At 51.3% G+C, this 17,447-nt stretch overlaps 1 long non-coding RNA gene across 1 annotated transcript; it reads right to left on the bottom strand.

Moving 5' to 3' along the window:
* Positions 1-418: 418 nt before the first annotated feature.
* Positions 419-17,210, bottom strand: LOC142819074 (uncharacterized). Its single transcript, XR_012896773.2, has 3 exons — positions 14,284-17,210; positions 12,859-14,246; positions 419-8,310 (listed from the first exon to the last, which is right to left on the bottom strand). It is a non-coding gene; the product is annotated as an uncharacterized LOC142819074 (long non-coding RNA).
* Between the last annotated feature and the right edge of the window lie 237 nt (positions 17,211-17,447).

Here is a 17,447-nt window from a genome sequence, read left to right as displayed (position 1 = left end):
GGCCTGCTGAGGGGGGTGGGTGTGTGGAAGCTGACAGGTGCCCCCACAATTTAAAAGGTCCCAGGGCTCCCAGCCACTGCCACTACAGCAGCAATGGCAGCGGCTGGAGCCCCAGGCCCTTTAAATACCTGCCAGAGCCCTGGTGCTGGAGTGGGGACAGGCAGGAGGTGGCTCCAGCCCCGCTCAGGGTAGGCGGGAGTCTGACGGCCGCCCTGCCCGTAACCTCTGGCTGAGGCCCTGATTTCCCCAAATCTTGAGTTAAAGACTTCATGAACCAGAGAATGCTCCATTTGCAAGTGACTGGAGAGGGTCCAGAGAAGAGCAACGAGAAGGATGAAAGGTCTAGAGAACATGACCTATGAGGGAAGGCTGCAGGAATCGGGCTTGTTTAGTTTGGAAAAGAGAAGACTGAGGGGGGACGTGAGAGCCGTTTTCAGGTATCTAAAAGGGTGTCATAAGGAGGAGGGAGAAAACGTGTTCATCTTGGCCCTTACGCCTCGTGAAACGATCCTCTGCATAATCATATCAAGCAGACGCATCAGAGGGGGAGATTGTGGAACAGCATCTCGGTAGCAGTTGTACGGCAGACACCCTAAGTAGCTTGGAGGGAGAGCTGAACGAGTGATGACTGCAATTGTGCGTAAGGATGGGGGCTGTGGATGTGTGATGTCTCTAAGGCTCATGCTTCAGGGCGTCAACCAGTCACCAGTAGGAGTCAGGATGGGGTCCCTCGAGAGTGTTCTGGGAGGGTATTTTTATCTCCTCCTTCTGAAGCATCCATGGCTGAAGACAGGGCATTGGGGAGTGCCAGGCTCTGAGCTGGCACAGGGCAGTCTCTCTCTCTCTCTCTCTCTCTCTCTCTCTCAGGTGTTTGGCTGGTTCTGCTCTCAGGCTCTGGGTCTAACTGATCCCCCAGGGAATTTCTCCAGGTCACACTGGCAGTGATCCGGGAGGGGGAAGGGATCCATCTTCCTCTGAAGCATGTGGGTGGGGGCAGTTGCCAGCTTCATCTCATGTAATTGTTTTCCTGCCCTTGAGGGGCACAGGGCCCTGCAGCTCCTTGGGGCCTGCTGTTTGCTGCCTGGGGCACATAGGAGCCTCATCTCTGGTGGGCTGCCCGGAGGAATCCTGTTTCCATTGCTGGGTCCATGTGCGGGTCTGTGACACACAGAAGGTGCGACTGGCTAGCCTAGTGGCCCCCTCTAGCCTTACTCTAGGAGAAGGCCCCTGTTTGTGACTATACTGGAGTGGCTGATGCCTGGTGTGATCTCACTCTGCCTTGCTCGGTGGGGAGATACGGCTAGTGTGGTCTCTAACCTTTTTAAGCATGAGATCGCTGGTTGAATTGAAGTGCAACCCAGGATCTACCTCCAACCCAAACACCCGTGCTCCGCCTCTTCTCCAAGGCCCCGCCCTCCCTGCCTTTCCCATCCTCACTCACTTTTATCAGGCTGGCAGCAGAGGGCTGGATGTGGGGAAGGGCAATGCAGACTCTGATCTTGGGCGAAAGGATTTGGAGTGTGGGAGGGGTTCTGAGCTGAGTCTGGGGCAGGGAGTTAGGGTGCAGGAGGGGTTCAGGGTGCTGGCTCTGGAAGGGCCTTCGGGTGCAGCGGGACTCAGGGATGGGGCAGGAGTTTGGGATGCAGGAGGGGTTCAGGACTAGGGCCGGGGTTTGGAATTTTGGCTCCAGCTGGGCACCGCGTATCACAGGTGGTTTCTGGGTGGTGGTGCAGGGGACTAAAGCAGGTTTACCCCTACTCTGGCCCTGCACCATTCCCAAAAGCAGCCAGCAAACTCTCTCCATCCCTGCCCCCGTGCTCTGTGGAGATGGGGTACAGGGTGGGGGAGGGGCAGCCTGACATCAGCACCCCCTCCTCTTCTACCCGTGCCCGGGGGTGGGAGGCAGCTCCAAGGCAGGGGGCAGATGAAGTGCCAGCACTTGAGAGCCTCCAGCCAAACCTGTCAATCACCTGTCAAAGGCTCCAAGTTCTACTGATCCTGGTCTACTGGTTGGTGACCACTGGGCTAGTGTGTTTGGGCCACCTGCCCTTTTGCAAAATGCAATGTCCCACCTGCCCAGTGGCGTGTCAGGTGCTTTCTCATTGCCTTGTCCATTGCTGGGGGGCTGCTGCTGCCTACATGGGGGACAGCTGGTGGGGTATGAGCCGAGGAGCAGAATGGATGTTGCAGCTGGTGACTTGCGCGTAGGGTGGGCTTAAGACCCCAGGCTCTAGCCGAGCTGGACCATCCACACTGCTAGTTGCAGCATGCTCGTGCCAGCCTGGCTCCCCGCTGCTGAGCAAACCAGCCCTATGGCTGGAGGAGCAGGGGGGCACAACCATGTCCTGCATGGGAGCTTTTAAACCGAGTTGGCTCCCTGGTTTGCTTCTCTGCAGTTCACAAAGGCTGAAAGGCTTTGGGGGCCGGGGAGGGGGAGGGGGAGCCATTGCAATCGATTGGAGTCATGCTGGGATGCTCCAGCAGCAAGCCTGGGTTCCCAGACGGTTCTCTGAGGATGCTCTTGGGACCTCCCCACAGGGTTGCTGAGCGGTGCTAAATATTTCGGAGCCATTAGTTCATCCTCCCCCTGCAGTGCAGCAGGGTTAACAGACCAATCCCCCCCCCCAGGTGTTTGACCAAAATCTCTATCCTGCCTCAGCCTGCACCCCCTGCACTCATTGTCAGACTAACACTGGCTTTCCAGCGGCCAGAGGACGGCCTGCCTAAGCAGATGTGAACAGCTTCTTTTTACAAACCTTTCATGCTGCAAAACACCACAGGGAAAGAGCGAGTGCAAAGCTGCGTTTCCCTTTGCAGCTCCCCTTTCGTAATACACCAGTGCACAGAGACCAGTCAGAAAGGCCTGTTGTATGGAGCTGAAAGTCCCGCTAGTGAGCACAGTGAGCTTTAGCTGATAGCCAGCGTCTTTGGTCTGACACCAGAGATGACAGGTGCCCTCCCACACACACATGTGGAAATACTGAATTTCCAACTATAACTGGAAGTGATCCAATAGCTGTGGCTCCCAAATGAACGACAGAGAAGGGTGAGATTCTGACAGGATGAGCAGTGATGGTAGGAACATCTAGTCTGAATTCTTCACAGAAAACCTGCTATGGGAAAAACAACTGGTATATTGGTACTTGCTCAGCATCTGTAGCTTTACTGTCTTGGAGAAGACTCAAGCTCATCTGAAGAAGGGGTGGTGACAGCTTAGGGTGCTATATATAACAGTTACATATATTTGTTAGTGACTAAGGTGCCACTGAGCACTTGTTGTTTTTAAAGTTACAGATTAACATGGCTGCCCCTCTGAGACGTGGTGAAGACAGGAATCCCTGCGCAGCTCTGCTACTCTTGCGGTTGGAGAGAACAGGAGAAAATTGCCCTGTGTCTCTCGCGGAGTCATGTGACTATCGGGCACTGGAGCTGTGCCTCGTGTACTGCACCTCTCAGTGTTTGCACCTCACTTGGAGCCCTTCGCAGCCCCTGAGTCTAGACTCAGCCTGTTCTCTGCCCAGTCTGCATCCCCCTGAGAGGGACATGGGTCCTGTCCCGCACAACGTCTCCCTCAGATTAACGAGGCAGCAGGTAAGGCCTGTGGTAGATGTGGCTCTCCCCAGACACAGCCAAAGAGACAGACTGGGATGTGAGGGAAGGCTGCGTCTGGGTAGAGCCTAATGCTGGCAATGTGGCTTGGAGCACTGCTGCAGCACTAGTGGCAACAGGAAAAGCAGCAGGACCATTTTCAAGGGCAATACCCCTCTGTCCCCAGACAATTGACAGAACCCCCACAGATCTCCCAGCATTTTGTGGAGATGTGAGGGGAAGCTGCCCCTGTCCCCAGCCTGGCAGGGGGAAGGGTTGTGCGGGAATCTCACCCCCCCCCTCCCCCGGAACATTCCAGACCAGAGGGACCTTCCAAGGTCTGATTTGGTATGAAAATCCGCGCGCTATCCTGGGCTCAGCAATCCCTCCTCAAGCACGTCTCAAAGGACCAGCCAGCTATTTTTATGCGCCTCGGCATCCCTGCTGCCTGGGGTTAGGTTTCAGCAGAAAGAAGCTAGTTTTTCGCTGACATCTTCATACTTGTGGGGGAGTTTGGGCCTCTCGGGAGGAGTGAGCGCAGCACATGGCTTTGCCAACTGCAGAGGGAATATGAGCTGGGCCAAATATATGAACTCGGGGATTTATACATTTATTTTAAACGTTACACTTTTTAAATAATGAGTTTCACTTCTCTTCACTCCTCCTGCTCTCTCCCCCCCCCCATGATTTATGGGCCTTTCGAATATTCCCTTTAAAAAGACCTTGCTGAGTGGTGTAGACTCTAGAGCCTACTTGAGGAAGAAATCTCCTAACAAACGTTGCAGATCACAATCCTCGCTCTGGGCAAGCAGCATGGACTGGCAGGATTCATGTCTCCACTTCAGCTCCCCACTTCCCATCCCTAACCAAACCTTTGGAATGAACGTGCGTCCCTTGTCTCACAGGGAACAGCTTCCAGCGCTGTTCTGAGCAGATCTCTGCACAAGGGACATTCATTCTCGGATAGCTCTTTTATTTGAGAAGGGTAGAAACGGCCACCTCTACAAGCCCCACTGAGGACCCAGGAGAGGTACAGTACATTGGGTCAATGGTCATTAGGAAGGCAAGATAATTATCTATTAAAGATAATATCGGTGCCAGAGACAAATTGTTGCAGTGGAGAATCTGTCGCTCTAAGTGCCAATATCAAGGTCCTTGCCTTGAATTTAATGGACAGTAATTCAATCAAAAGACTATGGAAAGTTTTATTTCAAAAGGGTAGACTTCACTCATCACCCTGCCTCAAGAGCCACGTGTCCTGCTTCCCTCGCTGGAGTCACTTCACTCCCTCCGTGCTCCTGGGCAAGAGAAGACCATGGGCTAGAGGGGCTGGGACTACCTGCCCTCACAGGGGAGTGAGGGAAATAAAAACACCTCTGCATTGGCGATGGCCAGGGTGCTCCACTCTGCCCCAGAGCAGAAAGTGGGCAGGGAATGCAGGCGACTTGGCTACTTCTTCCCTGCCCCAGCACACAGGCCGGTGCAGCACAATCCGTGTACTTACTGTAGGCCAGCAACACACAAGTTCCCCAGGAGCAAGGGGGAAGCAGGGAAGGGAATTGTGCATCAGAGCAGCGTCCAAGAGCTTGTCTACACCAAAACACCACAAAGACACCCCTGCAGCTGCAGCGCCTCAGTGCAGACACTGCCTATGCCAGTGGGAAAGGGTATGTAAGCCAGGTGAGCTGCACCTCTGAGCCCTCCCACACAGTGTGTGCACGGGGGCATGGGTTGGCTTAACAACGCCACGCAATGGGGTGGATGTTTCCCAGCTAACCTACCAGGCCTGCACTGTAGCACCACAAGAGCTGTTCTGGGGACTCTCTGTCTTCAGAAGCACAGGCGCCAACTCAGAGTTGCTCCAGGGTTGGAGTGCCTCACCTGCTGGCTCAGCACCTTGCAGGAGATGCTGGGGGGCAGGGTGGAGTGGAGGCAGGAAGTGGCATGATGGGGGTGAGGAGTGGAGGCAAGAGGTGGAGGGGTGGTCAAGCACCCCCCAGGAACTCTCAAAGTCGACCTCTCTGTTCAGAAATGTGCCCGAAGTGCGTTAGTTTCTCGTCCTGTCTGCCCTTGGGTGCACACGGCATGATTCGAAAGCCCAACAGGTTCCCCACCAGAGCTGGCAGGGAACTGATTCCACTACAGACTGCACTGCCGAGAGCCATCATTTTGTTTCAGTGTTTTGATACTGATCCAGCAATAGGAACTGCCCAGTGACATCAAGCCACAATTTCTACTCATTTGGGCCCGACTTTGCTACCCTGCTTGGTACGGAGTCGTATTTTATATCAGTGAAATCAATGGAACGACTCCTCCCAGGAGCCATGGGTCAGGACACAGTGTTTCCCAGATACGAGAATAAAGCCATCATCCAATAAGAGCAGAGGCTGGGACGTCTTACACCTTTATCAGCAGCCGCTAAATTGTCACCAAAAACAGAGCAGAACCTCCTAAGGTTTCCAGAGAAGCGCTGAGACCCTGGACAGATTGTGCTGCTTCTGGTTAGTTGATACATTAATTATTTTCTAAAACATCCCCTGTGGGATTTGCAGCTTGCAAATGCTGCTTTCCGCCATGCTGTCAACATTAGGGGGGCATGCGTAGAGAGATTTCAATGCCCTGCAGGTCCCCTGTGGAAAGTGCAAAGAGGAATGCACAGCGCAGACTGCATCAGTGTGTCTGCGGTGCTCTCTGTAAAGTGAGAGCTACCAGGAATCTTGGCCCAGGACAAGCAGAAATCCTGCTGTAAAAGTCTCATCCCTACATGCCTGCTAAGACACTACTGGGCACTTCAGATCCTGGAGATAGCAGGAATCCATTTTCCATACTAAAAGGCTCTATTTATGCTGGCCTGGGTCAGATTAAGTCATATAAAAGTGCTTTGTGTATTCCAGAACAGCTGAGGGGCTCCAGTCACAGAGCAGGTGAGTGAGAAGCCAGTGGGAAAGAGGGAGAAGGAAGGGGGTGAGGGACAGTGAGGTAACAGAGCAAAGTCGGGGAAGGGAATAAAAATAGCAACAGCAGGTGCTGTCAACTGGAAAAGAGGGACAAGGCAGCATGTTCCTTCCCTGACACTCTGTGCCAGGGTGAAGAAAGTTTAGCTCAGCTTTGGTGTATGGCTGTGGGTTCTGCTAAGGATGATGTACCTGCACTGCACCTTGTCCAAGCCTTCCACACACGCTTGTCCATACCAAATCTTAGAGGGGAAACGCTGCTGTGACGGCGCGTTGGGGTTTTCCCATCTCCTGCACCCCCGTAGTGGCACGGACAGACTCCACCAGCCAGTAGAATAGCGGGAGTTTATTGCTTCTCCAGGATACAGCACTGCACAGATGTCATCTGGTTACCAGAACCGGGCCTAGGATGCCTCAGCCCCCCTGGAGATTGGGGAGACTGGGCCCCTAAATTCCAGCCCCTTCCCCTAGGCTGTTTCCTCCATGCTCCCAGACAGAAACTAACTCCCTCACTTCCAGCCCTGTCCCCAGCCAGGGCTCCACTCCCCTTCTTCCCATTGTTCCGCTCCCCGGGAGATACCTGTCTGAGGAGTTTCGAAGCCCCCTTGCATAATGACTCATCCCTGCCCTGCTGGGCCGTGCAGCAGCCAGTGGAGGTCACTCACAACCCCGCCCAGCATAGCAACCAGCAAGGTACCCCCCCCACATTTCTTGAGCACCAGAGCAGACTGGTCCCTACCCGGTATTTTCAGATGCGCTCTGCAAGTGAATCTTTGCAGCACAGCAGCACCTCCTGGTATTAAGCTTCAGTGGTCTCTCTCTCCGTTCTCATCCTGCTCATCGTGTCTCTGAAGAATTACATTGTCCAGGCCATGTAGTCATCACTGCCAAGCTAGGTGAAGTTCTCTCTTTCCCACTAACCCAGTCCCCTGACTCGGCTGTCTTCACAATTCCCTTCACACAGCCATGTCCCCTGTGGATGGTCGTGGCTCATAACACTGAGTGTGATATTCCTTTTGAGGCCATACCACAATGTAGCACAGTGAAGACTCATTGACTTGCAAGTCCACGGGATATTTTAGAGTCAGTTTCCAAAGCTGAAGGAACCCTTGTGATTGTGGGGTCTGATTCCCTGCGTGACACAGGGCCATGGAACTGCCACAAAATTATTCATCTTTAACTAGAGCAGAACTTGTAGAAACACTTCCCAGCTTGGTTTGAAAGTTCCCTGTGATGGGAAATCCACCGGCGCCCTTGGTAAGCTGTCACAATGGTTCATGCCTCGCACTGTTAAAAATGACACTCCTTGGGATTTCTCTAGTTTTAGTTTCCAGCCATCGGCTCTTGCTATGACTCTGTCTGCTAAAGCCCTTGGTCAGGCGCCTCTTGCTCTGTGCACATCAAACACCCGGGGCAGTTTGCTTACAATGTGGGTTTCCGCTGCCTTTGGACAAGCCATAGCCTCTCTCCTGCTGCCTGCTTTCCTTTCTCGCTGCTTCCCTTCTGTGCCTTTTTGCAGCCTCTGCCTACTGGCTTGGTGAGCCTTCCAGTGCCCCTCACCACCAGTCAGACACTGCTCTGTTCACCAGGCCTGTTCTGCGGTACTTGACTGAAGCTGCTGTGACCAAGTCCAGCACTACAAGTGTGTTGATAAACTGGGGCGGGATCCGAGCAGAGAGACAGGAATGATTCAAGGGGTCTAGATGCAAGGAGCCCTCTTTATGGAGCTTGGCAAGGGAAAGGTTATGGGTTGGCTTGATCACAGGACCTGCAAGAGGCAAAAAAGTTAGATAGGAGTCATTCACAAAGTAAGGTGCAATAGCTGAATGGGGAGGGCGGTTCATCATTGGAATCTCTGGTCAAAGCACGTGGTGGAGTCCCCATCACAGACAATGTGTAAACCAGGGTCAGATGTTTTCCCAAAAGATACTCTCCAGTTCAAAGGGAATTCATGCAGGTTGGTGTTATACAGGAGGGCAGATAAGGTGACAACTATGTTCCTGCCACGCCTTGCATTTGATGAATCTATGAATGCTCTGGAATGTCATACTTGTGTGGGTGAAACATGATCACATGCTCATCTTTTTTCTTCATCATTATCACATTGTAACCTTGTATCTAATTTCCTGTCTATCATCACCATAGGTAGAGAGGCTTGGAAAGAAATTGCTGATGGCCCATGCTCCCATAGGAGCTAAGGGCAAGGAAGATCACCCATAGGTATTGCTCAAGTATTACTCCTCACGGACTTTCTGCCTCCCATTGTGTATGTATGTTCCAGATAATTTCTGCCCCCTCCCCCAAATGCACTACTTGCATTTTGGAAGGCTGTATCTTTTGTATTAGTTTTTGCCCATGATTCTCTAACCTCTCCTGTGCCTAGTCCCGGTTTGTTGCTCAGAGATGCAAAATAAAAATTAGGGATTGGGTTATGTATACCCAATATTAACCTCTTTAATGCCAAGAGAAAGTACGCATTCAGAAACCACCTTGATTTCCAAAGGTACCGGTTATCTGAAGGCACAATGTGATCTAGGTATCATGGTCTAGAGGGGGGACTGGAAGGGGGATTTGATAGCAGCCTGTCACGTTACTGGATTGTGAGGGGAGCAGCCGGGTCACTGCTGCACCCATGGGGGATGTTCACCCCAAAGGAGGTACAAAGGGGGCCATGAGAGGGGTCAAACAAAAGCTACTTCCTTCTGATTCTGTCTCTGCTCTTCATAGAGCTGTATAATGTCTGTGTGTGGAGTTAGGAATCTGTAATCTGTATGGAGACTGGAAGTCTCTCTGAATGTGGTTGAGCATTGGGCAGAGCCCAGCCTATAGACATGCTAATTAGCGAGGCCCTGTGGGACAATGGCACTCAAGGGGCCAAGGACACACCTTGGGAATGGTGACCAACACCTAAGGGCTGCCAGCAGGGAACACAGGGATAGGCCAGGTGACCTGAGGTAGCCAAGAAGAGTCCAGGAAGGATGTATAAAGATGCCACGTGGCTGACTCCATCTTGGTACTCAGCTCAGCACTTCGTCCCAGAGGCAGCAATGCAGGGATCGAAGAGCCGGAAAGACCTGTGAACCCATCCTGATCTGGGATGTGCAACAAGGACTTTTAAGCCAGCAACTGTAACATCTCTGCTAGAGCCTGCATCGAGGACTGGGAGATTAGCAACCTCACTCTCATGCTTGTCTTTCTTGTGGTAATAAACCTTTAGATTGTAGATTTGAAAGGATTGGCTCAGCATGATTTGTGGGTAAGATCCAGAGGGCAAATTGACCAGGGATCTGTGGCTGGTTTCTTGGAACCGGACAGAACTTGTTCAGGGTAGGTGGGATTGGGTTCTAAGACCCCCCCACCGGTGTATGAGGCCCGGGACCATCTGGGGCACGGATATTGCTGGGATGCCGGAGGGGTTTTGCTCGTGAGGCTTCAAGCAGGCTGCTGAAGCGCTTTGTGGGCCTGGTTTGTGGCCTGTTTGGAGAGGTCACTAGTCTGGGGGCTGTAAGGAGCCCCAAAGTCGAGCAATTTGCCCTGAGCGGACGCCCTCAGCTGTGCCCAGATACGGCCTGGTTTGTCACACAGCCTTCAACTATCTTAAGGGAAATTCCAAAGAGGATGGATCCAGGCTGCTCTCAGTATTGATAAGTGCACAGGGGAGGTCTAGGTTGGATATTAACGAAAAATATTTCACAAGGCGGGTGGAAGCACTGGGATGGGTTCCCTAGGGAGGGGGAAATCTTTAAATCCCACCTCGACAAAGCCCTGGCTGGGATGATTTAGTTGGGATTGGTCCTGCTTTGAGCAGGGGATTGGACCCGATGACACCTGATCACCCTATGACTCTATAGTTAAGAGCACAAAATAATGGGTCAGAAAAGACAGTACAGCCAGAAAGCTAGGCACTCTCTCAGCCGCAGATGATCCCACAGGGAGATGTTCCCGAATTTTCCTCTATGTTTCTGGATTCTATGAGTTACACATTTTGCCCTTCAACTTTGTCCATCAGGAATGTGATTCACTAATCTCTACTTACACTGAACAGCATTTACTCAAATCACTACCCCATTGACTTCAAAGCATGTGAGAATGCTACCGAACACAGGCTGTCCTCACCATAAGTCCAAGATACGTTCCAAAAACACTTGGATTTATAGCAAAACATCTTGAAGCAGGGATTTTCCCCTATGGCTGACTTCCATTTGTGCAAATTGGAGGGGGGAGGGGGGAATTTGTGCAATTTAAGAGCAGGGAATGGGAGGACTTCTAATGCATCAGTTCCTACAAGTGTCAATGACTTTACTGTGGAACAGGCGTGTACTGGGACAACATAACTCTAGTCAGTCTTCAACAGCTTGACAAGCCCTCCTTTCTTGCATTTCTTTGTTATTTCTTCGATGCCTCAGCAGACAGGTTTGCTGAAGTACTAGCAGTCTGTTTATGCAGTATATGGAGAAGTGAACCATTGAATTTGGCTTTGTAGGTTGGAAGCCTCTGAAAGAAAATGTCTTTCTGCAGCCCAGAGGTATTTTGTACAAATTCTCACTATATTAATGGAAATGATGCTTTGGTGCATTAGTGAATGCGTACCACTCTTTTGTTAATCCTCTTAAGAATTTAAAAGCCTCTATAGAGCAAATGCAGCAGCAGCTTTGGGTGCAGCATATTAACTGCATCTATTTTAAACCGTTCCCAGTGATGTTCCTTTATGGCCATTATGGATCAATGTTTTCTCAAGATCAGTTACCTTTGCCTCAGCCGTTACCAGCTGACACACAGCCCAAGTCCAAAAATAGTGTGTTGATGCAAAGCAAATCGTGTCCTCCATGTATGGCAGCAAATCGCAACTGAGGAGAAATTAATTTTCCGTTCCCCTCTCATTAATGTTCCACTTTGATCCTGATAATCCATCATGCTTTGTGAGATTCTCCACTCAATGGCACAAGTAGCTTAGCACAGCAACACACATGGGACACACGTGAATTTTTTAAAGGACCCATTTAGCATAAAATACTTTGGCTGAGATTTTTAGCTCAAGTTTAGAAAAGCTACAACATTTCTATTTTCCATGTTAAAAATGTGAATTCAATTCTTCTAAAATATAAGAACCTAAATTTTTCCAAGAAGATTTCAAAATCATTTTAAAGTGAAGTCACATATCTGTCAGTTCATCAACTCCAGATGGTCACTGAAACTTTATCCAAAGTTAATATGAATAAATTTGGCTCAAAAGATATTCCCCAAACTTTAATTTGTATCTTTTGCACTTGACTAATTAAATAATCTTACCCCTGAAAGGAGAAATATGTGAACTTCATAATTTCCTTGTTTTTCTATGTTCTTCCTTAGACCAAAAGCAAATCTGTACATGCCATGAGGAGTGCTTTTTGAGGTTCAAAGAAAACCACAAAGCAAAGAAAACCTTGTGTAAAGTTTGAGAGAGAGCATGGTGTCTGTGACTCATTCTGTTATGGCAGCTAGTTTATATGAGTCCCCGACTCTGTTTAATCATAGAATTTTAGGACTGGAAGAGACCTCAGGGGGCCATCTAGTCCAACCCCTCGCTCAAAGCCTGGACCAACCCCAACTAAATAACCCCAGCCAGGGCTTGTCCAACTCTACTATGGATGGAGATTCTACAGGATATGCCCCCGCAGACCAGCTAACATGTCTAATCAACACTTAAAGATGTAGCTCAGAAAAAATGGCCTTAAAGTTACACAGCTGATCACCACACACATCAATTTTTCTTAAACAAGTTCCGTAGCAGCCCCACACGTTTCACAGCTACAGATGAAAACCTGATAATTTCAAGGTCTATGTGGGGGTTTCGGGGTGCGATCACCCCCTCTTGGTCCGAGAGGGGGGTTCAGCGAACCCTAGTGCCCCCTCTTAGTGCCTATTCGGCCCCCGGGGCCCCAATGGGGAACCCCCGACAATGGGTGCGATCACCCCCTCCCAGGAGGAAGGGGGGGTCAGCGAACCCGTTAATAGTTACCCGTCTCTGCGGGGCGGGGCAGCAGACCCCTGGTTCAGAGTTTCCCCTTGCGGGGTTGTGGCTTGTAGCGTCTCTCTGTTCAGGCCACGGGGAGTGGGATGTTCCCTTCGTGGAGGGAGGGGGACCCGGTCCCACCCTCTCTCCGGGTCCCAGCCTGGGGCCCTAAGTGGCGGGGCTTGCTAATGCCCCGACGCGGTGGACGAGGGAGTTAATCCCTCCGCAACTCGTCCACCCAAGGTCGCCAAAAGCGCCCTGCCCCGGGCTCCTTCCTCCCTCCGGGCGGCTCTCGCCAATCGTGCCCGCCGCCTTTGCACCTACCCTGGTTCGGTGTCCTGTGGTGTGTCGCTCCCGGATGCGGCCTCTGGGGAGCGCTCTGGGGTGCCGTTCCTCCTCCGGACGTCCCGCTCCCGTTGGGTGTGACGAGGTGGGGTCCGCCCCCCTTCGGCCGAGGGGCTGAGCGACCGCCACGGGCAGTGGCTGTCCCGAAGGCCTCGGGACCAGCGCCGGGCCGGCAGCCGTGGGGTATGCCGCCTGGGCTCCGTCCTGCTTCCGGGTCTGCTCCTCTGCTCCTGCCGGGAGCCTGCCTCCTCCTCCGTTGGCGGCCAGCCCTTTTGAGCTGGCCCGCCGCGCTAGCCGCTCCCTGGGGCCCCGCCCCTTCCGGGTACGTCGCCGCGCCGTGCCCCGCTGCCCCGCTGCCCAGCTGGTTTACTCCCCCCCGCCCTTACCGTCCGGGGATGCGGGGAAGGAGCCGTAATGGCGCAGCCGGCGCAGGCGCGGGGGGAGTGCCTCCGCCCGCCGCCGCCTCCAGCTAGCGCTGGGGGAACGCCGGGGAGTCCGCTCCCGAGCGTCGGCTTCCTGCCGACCGGGGCTCCGACCGCCCCGCCCCCCGATCAGTGACAGGCTGTCACAGTCTAAAAAACCCTTTACTAACCATAAGTATTATGGAAAAGCTCCAGCAACACCCCGTGGGCATGGTGCAACTGGCAGATAGTGTCAGCCTCAGCGGCTCACTGGGGCAATCCACACAGCCTCATTTTTTACTAGAGGCAGGAGCCACCGCCTACTGAGCCAGGCTCATCACAGGCCAGTTCAAGACTCCAGAGGGGTTTTTACCCCAAATCTATGATCTCACTTCTCAGGCAGAGGTTGAGATGTTGCAGGGAGGCTTGGGGGGAACCCGGGCCTGCCCACTACTCCTCGTTCCAGCCCAGGGACCCTAAGGCTATGTCTACACTGGCAGGTTCTTCCACAGAACGTCCACACTGCCTGCCCTCTCTTGAGCAAGAAGATTTACAATAACGCGTGGGAAGAGAGGGCTTCTTGCACAAGAGCTACGCTCTTTTCTAACAAGTGCAAGCCCTCTTGCGCAAGAGCAGTGTGGATGCACAAGAGGGGATACTTGCACAAGTAATCCCTATGGCTAAAATGGCCATAAGAGTTTTGCACAAGAGAGTGTCCACACTGCCATGGACGCCCCTGTGTAAAAGCACATGGCCGTGTGGATGTGTCCTTGCGTGAGAACCCGCCAGTGTAGACATAGCCTAAGAGAGCAGCAACAGGCAGGGTTACTACCCCTCCCTATCTGGCAGCTTTTCCCTGGGCCACTTCCCCAAATAATTCCTCCCAGCCCCTTTCCTTTGGTATTTGCTTGTCAGTCCTCAGCTCGTACCCACACAACTCCTGCACACAGCACTTCCTGTCCTTCACTCTTTTCCTTCCCTCTTGCCTGCCTAGGGGGAGAACTTTTAAAGCAGCATCACAGGCCTTAATTGGCTGCAGGTGTCTAATTAGCCTGTAGCTTCCAGCAAGCCTGCCTGATTATGCTACTCTAGGCTAGGCCCTGTTTACTCAGGGAAGAGACAGCTGTTCACCCAAGCCCCAGCATGTCTTCCCTCTGTTACTGTGTGGCAGCCAGCTGGTCTGGGTCTGTCACAGAAGCTAAAACAAAGTAATTCATTTAGTTTCTAAAAGAGAAGTGTAGGGATTGACCATAAATAATTACGGACAAAGATGGTATCTGACACTAGAGGGCCCTAAAGCAGACTAAGGTGTAATCCACTGATGGGAAGCTGAATTCACCAAAGCACACAGTAGAAATAAGATATAATTATTTAATAGTGAATGTAATTATCAAGGGGACTGGTAAATTCTGTTACTTGGAGTCCAGTACTAATACAAGAGGTACTTTTGTAATGCAGTGTAACTTGGATTGTAATTTGCCTAGTACCTCCTGAACAAATGCATTCATAATGGTAGGTGACCAGATCAAATCATTCTCGCTATTGTAAGTGGGGATGGGGCAGGGTCGAGAGGGGAGTCTCCAAGTTTTAAAACGTCACAAAAAAGGTTGAGAACCTCTGAACTAGAGCAGCTTGTTTAGAGCAAGCTTGATTTAACAGTTGCCATGGATGAAGACTCCTCCATGAGCCTTGTTCTCAGAGGCTGCCTGTCTCACCAAGTCCCCTTTAGGATCTGGCTAGAGTAGGAGGAAGGGGGGCAACAGCTTTCACTCCCTGGGGATGGGGGATACTCACATTTCATTACTTCCATAGCAGAAAGGACCTGAACAGGCATTGCCCATGTCTCTCAGGTGCTTGTTCTGATCACTGGACTGTGGACCACAGCGACCTGGGGCTCCCTCAGCTCCTCCCATTAGAACTGTAGAACTGGCACCTGATGGTTAGAGCCCCCTGATAGGTGGGGGGGCAACCGACCACCCCCTGCTCCAGTGACTCATCAGTTACTTATTGCCAGTGGAAGTGCTTCAATAGGAGAGACTGCAGTGCAGGGGTTTAGCACACGCCCCCGTGAAGCCCTGTTCCCGCCCTTGCTCCCATTGAACCTGGGTTTTGAGGTGCCAGGTGAGCACACTAATCACTGAGTCAAATGCTATAAAAAGGGCTGCTCCTCCTCTAGCCACTGTGTGTGGAGCCAGGCACCTCCCTAGCTTGGTCTTATAGTCAAAGCAGCCTGACTCCAAGAGACTCCTCATTCATGAATCACTAGTAGACATGGGCACTATCCTGCAGCCTGGCCTTCCCATGGTGAGACTTAGTGCACACCCCTCTCAAAGGCATCTCCTATTGGCTAGTGCAGGTACCTCCCTACTCCATGCTCTGGCATTTGTGAATGGCACCTATCTCTCTCCATGCATTTCACAGGGAGATCAGGCATCTACCTGAATTGTAACGTGTTCCTGTGACTTTCTATGTTGCTATAAACTTGGTGTTGCAGTGCTGGGCATCATAACACTCACTAAAGCCATTGCAAAGGCTCTTACGTTGCTGTTAGAGAATCCACAGACACAGGGTGCAACATCCCTTTGCACTGCCACAGCTCACTGGAGGCCAAGCAAGGGATGATCAGTCCAGACTAACCTAGGATTTGACCAAGATAACAGCCAATCAACCCACCACAAATCAACATTCTATACACGGAAACATTGGCTTAATGAAAAACATGGTCTGCATGAGATGGTGCATAGCAGAAAGGGGAGCACAAACCTATGACATCTATCTATCTTCAGGTGTTGGAACTCCCATTCAGCACGTGGCACATAAAATCAATTACCAATAGGAAAGTCCTTCATGAACTTGCTAATCTTTGATTCATCTCTCTTCATGGAATGCAAACAGTTGGAAAAAGGCAAATGTAGTGCTCATCTTAAAAGGGAAGAACAATCTGTGGAACTACAGACCAGTCAGCCTCACCTCATTCCCTGGAAAAATCAGGGAGGGGATCCTCAAGGAATCCATTCTGAAGTACTTGGAGGAGAGGAAAGAGATCAGGAACATTCAACATGGGTTCACCAAAGGCAAGTCATGCCTGACCAATCTGATTAACTTCTGTGATGAGGTAACTGGCTCTGTGGACATGAGGAAGTTGGTGGATACGATAGACCTTGACTTTAGCAAAGCTTTTGATACCACCTCCCACAGTATTCTTGCCAGAAAGTTAAGGAAGTATGGATTGAATAAATGGACTGTAAGGGTAGATAGAAAGCTGGCTAGATTGTCAGGCTCAATGGATAGTGATCAACAGCTCTATGTCTGGTTGGTGGTAGGTATCAAGTAGAGGGGCCCAAGAATTGATTCTAGGACTGGTTTTGTTCAACATCTTTATTACTGATCTGGAGGAGCGGATGGATTGCACCCTCAGCAAGTTTGCAGATGACACTAAGTGGGGGAAGAGGTGGGTATATTAGATGGTATGAGCACGGTCCAAAGTGACATGGACAAATTGGAGGATTGGGCCCAAAATAAATCTGATGAGGTTCAACAAGGACAAATGCAGAGTCCTGCACTTGGGATGGAAGAATCCCGAGCATTGTTACAGGGTGGGGACCGGCTGGCTAAGTAGCAGTTTGGCAGAAAATGACCTGGGGATTACAGTGGATTAGAAGCTGGATATCAGACAATAGGATGCCCTTGTAGCCAAGAAGGCTAATGGGCTGTGTCTACACTGGGCCACTTATTCCGGAAAATCAGCCGCTTTTCCGGAATAAGCTGCGAGCTGTCTACACTGGCCCCTTGAATTTCCAGAAAAGCACTGACGATCTACTGTAAGAAATCAGCTGCTTTTCCGGAAAAACTATGCTGCTCTCACTCAGGCAAAAGTCCTTTTTCCAGAAAACTGTTCTGGAAAAGGGCCAGTGTAGACAGCCCAGTTGTCTTTTCCGCAAAAAAGCCCTGAGCGCAAAAATGACGATCGGGGCTTTTTTGCAGAAAAGCGCGTCTACATTGGCCACGGACGCTTTTCCGGAAAAGCATCCTGTCAATGTAGACACTCTTTTTCCAGAAATACTTATAACGGAAAACTGTTCCGTTTTAAGCATTTCCGGAAAATCATGCCAGTGTAGACGTAGCCCTGGCGTATTAGGTTGCATTAGGAGTATTGCCAGCAGATTT

Source organism: Pelodiscus sinensis, chromosome 20 (genome assembly GCF_052426305.1).
Source record: "Pelodiscus sinensis isolate ZL-2025 chromosome 20, ASM5242630v1, whole genome shotgun sequence".
Lineage (NCBI taxonomy): Eukaryota > Metazoa > Chordata > Testudines > Trionychidae > Pelodiscus > Pelodiscus sinensis.
The sequence above is the reverse complement of the archived record's forward strand: the minus strand, read 5'-3'. Positions and strand labels throughout refer to the sequence as shown.